The sequence below is a fragment of the Crinia signifera genome, chromosome 11, assembly GCF_055691185.1.
Source record: "Crinia signifera chromosome 11, ASM5569118v1, whole genome shotgun sequence".
In the NCBI taxonomy this organism is placed as follows: domain Eukaryota; kingdom Metazoa; phylum Chordata; class Amphibia; order Anura; family Myobatrachidae; genus Crinia; species Crinia signifera.
The window spans coordinates 46,530,772-46,536,771 of record NC_139227.1 but is presented as its reverse complement, the minus strand read 5'-3'; the positions used below and the strand labels follow the sequence as shown (position 1 = coordinate 46,536,771).

Sequence of the window (6,000 nt, the reverse complement as noted above, 5' to 3'; positions counted from 1 at the left end):
CCTAACGGCCGCGTACGGCTAGCGTGCGGTAATGGCGAACGTACGCACGTTTGGCCGCTCCGATCAGAATAATGCCCTATATAACGGATGCCATAAACCCGCTAACAGCACAAATTATGTATAACTAGCTACGTACTTATTATGTTCTCAATGAGTTGGATGTAATTATCAGCATTTTACACATAATTAGCAGCTCTTCCAACACACCCATGGGGTGGCTGCCCAGTGTCGTTTTTGTTTTTGGGGTATCGCCATTAGCCCTAATCCCCATCTTTCTGCCGGGCCGAGTGCTGTTCATGTCGGCCGAGTGCTGTTCCTACCGGCACCAGTGATGTTCCTATCGCCATGGAGGGCTTCAATCTTGATAATTGGAGGAACGATTTTTGCAACAAGCTTTAGCATAAAGCCTGGAGATTACAGGGAGTACAGGAGCGATGCGTCTCATAACAAAATAATCATCCTCATGCCTCGGCGCTCTGGTCTTGCGTTTAAGTTCTGGAGGATGAGAGACTTTCGGTAGCACTTTAGTCCCCTCAGGGATCTTATGGGGGACACAGACACGGTTCCTCTCCACGCGTGTCTTGATGAACTTGGCCTTGCTCCCATAGGTCATTGTGCTGCGGGCGTCTTCATAGGCACTGTCCGCGGGGCTGATGTGTGTGATCATGACCATTCGGCCTTTCCCGCTCAGTGCTCCCTTTAGCAGCCAGGTCAGCTTGCTGTCCCGATAGTTTCTATGGCTGCCTGGTTTGTCACGCAGCGCCATGATGCAGGTTCTCAGAGCGAGAAGGGAGCGGTTGATGTAGCCTCCCTCTTTCATGCTCTGGCCACTGTTTGCAGTCTGGCTTGCCCGCTCTGATCCTGCCAGGTCTACCATGTACAGCCTGGCTGTGCTCACACCATCGCTGTCCTCCTGCTGTATGGTGACCTGCATTACTGCATGGGAGCGGGATGAGGTCTTATTAGCGGCGGTGGGAGCTTCAGAGCGCCGCTTATTCCCCTTCTCCAGCAGGGCCATGGCTTCCTCAGGATTGCTAAGGGTGAACTGGGCAATCCCTTCTATTTTGGTGTTGCCATTGGGATCCTCTCTGAGGACCAAAGACCCAGAGGAAGGTCTTAGAAGGTCCCGGACTTTTTCATTGTAGATCTCAGCATATGACAATGATACAGAGAAGTTTTTTCTATTTCCAGTCTCCTCAATGGCATTAAACAGGTCCTTCAGGGTGCGATACATTACTCCGGGCTCACGGGCCTTGCCCATCATAGTAAAGGTCTTCCCGGTGCCTGTTGGGCCGTAGGCAAATATGGCAGCATTGTACCCAGATAGGAGGTCACCCACTAAGGGCCTCACTGTGGAATTATACACAGTCTCCTGGGTCGCTGCCTGGTCAAACACTTGGTTGAATTTGAATGTCGTCTCTCTTGTCCTGGTCGAGCGCAGGACGTTGTTAGGATCCTCACCAGGGTCCTGCAGTAGCACTGTCTGCGGTCCGAGCTGGTGGGCGATGCATTGTGCGCGGTTCTTAGTCTCCGTTCTATTAAATGGACGGATGCGCAAAGCGACAGCCACTTGATGATCTTTAGCTTTGTCACTTTTAGTCTCCATCTTATTCAATCGTCAGTCTTCAGAAAAGAATGAGAAATGATCTGTGTTGGCTCTAGTCCAGCAATATCAGATATGAGCCAGGAAGCAGCAAGCGGATGGTTTTATACCCCCTCACAGCCCATTGTGACATCACAATCTGCCCTCACAGCCCATAGTGACATCACAATCTGCCCTATGGCAGAGGGGCCCTGCTGTGTATCTTATCCAGGGCATGCTGGTACATTGGATTCTAACAAAGTTGTATTCCCGTACCTCATCCCTTTAATCCTGGAGACATATCAATTACACAGGTTCTGTGGCTGGCTCACTTCAAGACTCAATTTCTACTGTTTTTTTTTTTTTAAACAGCCATCAGACTTCATTCCAACTGTATTTTTTTAATCAGCCACAGAACCTGTGTAATTAATATGTCTCCAGGATTAAAAGGATGAGGTGTTAACCCTACTTATTACCTATCTGGAGGTGCTCCCAGGAACCTAGGATTAACACCTCATCCCTTTAATTCATGTCGACCTTATGCTTGTGTCAACTTTTTGTCACTGCCAAGCTAAAGCCTGTTGACCTTTTTAATTTGTCAACTTATTGACTGTTGACCAATACGCACTAAATGACTTATTAAAATATGCGGCTTAGAATGGACTATCTGAGCGATATCTTGTAGTGCGCACATTGTTATCGACCTCCCATCCGTCGGCACATGCGGGTCAACTTTGGCTATGTATCCAATGACCTCATGTTCAGCAGTCACAGGTGACCTCACTAAATGATATCTGTAACCAATATCATTCAGTGTGTAAGTGCTATCTAGCTGACCAGCGGCATCGCCTATATATCTTATACCACTTTTACACCAGAGCTGCCGAGTCGCACCCAGGTTTTTGAACTTGGCTCCAACCCGGATGTGACCCGGCAGTTGTTCCTTTTACAATGGCATCCTCCGGCATTATGCTGTGCGGGCGACAACTGCGAAGGCGGGCTCTGAGCCGTCACTTGGAGATGACATCATCTCCAATCCCCGGGAAACCTGCCAGCCGGGGGTGTGGATCAGCATGTAGTTAGACAGTCATTAAGGCGACACCATTAGGTCGACATGCATTTAGGTTGACATGAGTCCAGGTCGACATGGGTTAGGTCAACAGGGTCATTATGTCGACAGTGTCATTCGGTCGACAGCCAAAAGGTCGACATGGGGTTTTTCACCATTTTTTTACCCGAATGTTGTCACACAGTCAACATGGACACAGGTTAAAGTGCACCGCGTCCCCATGCTGCGCTCGCAATGCTTCGGGGTTGGTGCCTCGCTATGCTTGGCACACTATTTAATTTTCCCATCACGCCCTAGTGGATGGTAGAGCGTGAAATACCTCCTGTCGGCACATGTTGGCTCAAAAAACAGTGAATAAACCCATGTCGACCTTTTGACTGTCGACCTAACCAACGTCGACCTAATGACCCTGTCGTATTAACCCATGTCGACCTAGACACATGTCAACCTAAATGCATGTCGACCTAATGACTGTTTAACAACTTGCTGGTGACCCAATGACCGTATTCCCCATCCGGGACCCCAGCAACACTGTCCGACATGCTGGGGGCCAAGCCCAGCACCAGGGAAAGCTGCTGGGCTGCCCCCAGCCCCGTTCTGTGAGGTGAATGGATGCCGCACACAGGCATCCATTCACCTCCTCCCAGCAGCGGAGGCTGTACACGGCCCCTGCCAGGGGCGGATTGGCCCACCGGGAAACCGGGCCATTTCCCGGTGGGCCAGCCCAAAACTCATTAAAAGGGGCCGGCCACGCTCCCCCCTGGGCTGGCTGGGCCGCAGCACTTTGCCCAAATCAAAAATGGCCGTGGGAGGAGTGCTGCGCATGCGCGCGCAGCACCTCCCAGGCTCCCAGCTCCTGTTCCCCCTCCACCCGGCCAGCAGAAGAAAGAAGAACAGCAGCAGCAGGTGATCCACCCGCCCCCCCCGGGCATACCGCCGCCACCAGCACCCCCTCCCCCCCCCCTGGGCATACCGCCACTACACCCCCCCCCCCCCCCCGCGGCATACCACCGCCGCCCCCACCTCCCCCGGCTCGCATTAGCGCATACCGCCACCCCCAAGGCCCGGTTTCGAGACCCAATCCGCCCCTGGCCCCTGCCCAACCTCTGGGCTGACCGCAGGACGCTGCGGTCTGGAGGTATGGGCTTCCCTATTGGTCAAAATGGGTCCCTGGTTCAGATCACCTGGGTTACCCATTTACACGGCCCCTGACTCCGGGGAAGTGCCGTGTCCGACCATGAGCATTTTTTTTACCCCATTTACACCAAGCCCCGACCCGGAGTGGAGCAGCAATAACCCGGATCGAGGCTTTGGTGTAAAAGAGATATTATAGTTACCCCCCTCATCTTCTAGTGTTTATGGGGCTTTAGTTGCAAAGCAGATAGTGGTAAATCATAAGCAGGGCCGCCACTAGAAATTTTGGGGCCTGGAACTGACCTTCATTGGCACTCCCCCCGCCCCCCCACTCGTGCCCGCCTGCACCCCGTCCTTATCTACATAACATACATTTTATTTACAATCTTAGACAATCACTCACATATACTGTACACTTACTAGGCTATGATATGAGGGTAAGTGCATAGCTACCTTCTCCTCAATGCAATAAGATTAATCTTTCTGCCCCTCTCTCTCCAACCTAACAACTCATACACTACTTAGCTGGCATATTCACAAAGGGCCTAATTCTAGTTCACTCGCAAAAGCAAATTCTCTCTCTAATGGACAAAACCATGTGCACTGCAGGGGGGCAGATGTAACGTGCAGAGAGAATTAGATTTGGGTGGGGTTTGTACTTCAAACTGATATCTATATTGCAGTGTAAAAATAAAGCAGCCAGTATTTACTCTGCACTGAAACAAAATAACTCACCCAAATCTAACTCTCTCTGCACATGTTACATAAGCCCCACCTGGACAGCATGGTATTATCCATTAGAGAGAGAATTTGCTTTTGCAAGTTAACAAGAATCATGCCCATAGTGGGTTATTCTCGTTGACATGCAGTGCTGCGAAGATCGCAGTGCTGCATTTAATATTTCGCCCTCGTCCACAATTGCCACTGGCCCCCTTCGCAGCCCGAATCCCACCGCGCGACTGCGAATGGATGTTTGGCATGAACATACATTCATTATAATTACTATTATTCATCTAGAGGTTTTCATAGTGGGGAAAGATGATTCCAGATTTAGCATTAGGTTTAGTAGGACCTCTCCTGGCCATATTGCAAGCTGGGATGGACAGGGTTACCACCACCTATATACTGTATACCAGTGATGGCTAACCTTATAACACCAACTGTTGTTGAACTACACATCCCAGCATGGGATCACATATAAATGGCCAAAAACACAGACAAGACAAACATACTTAAAACTGAGTAAATACTCAAATAGATTAACAGCTCCAATTAGAATAATTAGTATGCATGCTTTCTTTGGTACAGCATACCTCACAACTTTCCGGCTGCGAGCGCCCAGAAAGGGGGTGTGGCTTATGCAAATGAGGGGTGCGCTTCTGAAAATGAGCCGCGTCCCCGTTTTCGGCCGCGAATAGACGTTGTCAAATTGGGGGGGCTCCGAACTGCCCCCCCTCTGCAGCGGGACACCTCCGGCCACGAGTGGGACAGCGGGACAGGACCCGGTAATCGGGACTGTCCCGCTGAAATCGGGATTGTTGGGAGGTATGGTACAGATAGATGTAGTACCATCCTCTTGTTAGTGTCTCAATTGTAAGTCCCCCACCTATGTGCACATATTAGTGGTTTGTTATTGAGCTTGGTTAGAGCTCACAACAAGCACTAAGGTGTCCGGCTTTCAATACCTGGTGGGTGCCCCGACCGCTGGTGCAGTCTCTCCTCTGCGGCTTCCCCAGGAGCAAAGGCGAATCTAGGGGGTGGTCCATTTTGTAGCTGAGGGGTGGGGCTTTCCAACGAGCCCAGGCCCATGTCTCTAGCCCCCTGGGAACCGGAGATACTGCCAGGCAAATCTGGAACATTTTCCCTATAGGATAACATGGGACCCGCTAATTCCGACCCCCACCCAGTTCAATGGCTGCCAGTTCCCCCTTCAGCATCACTGAAGCTCGAGGTTGATCTTAGTCGAACACAAATCGCTGGGCCTTCAATCTGATACCAGGCTGGATCCATATGGGTTAATTGGTTCCAGGGATATTGAGGTTAAACCGTTTTTTTTTTTTTTTATTTCTTAAATGTAATTTCATGACTGTATATGTTCTTTGAGGGCAGATTTCTCTGGAACCAAACAGCCCAGTTTCACGGGACCAAAATCATTCGAAGCCAACTCAAAAGTTCTTCAATATGATACTGGTCTCATGTAAATGGGTCAGTTGGT

At 50.3% G+C, this 6,000-nt stretch overlaps 1 pseudogene; it reads right to left on the bottom strand.

Annotated features, from left to right (window-relative positions):
- Window positions 1–271: 271 nt before the first annotated feature.
- Window positions 272–1,960, bottom strand: LOC146045553 (kinesin-like protein KIF19 pseudogene; annotated as a pseudogene).
- Between the last annotated feature and the right edge of the window lie 4,040 nt (window positions 1,961–6,000).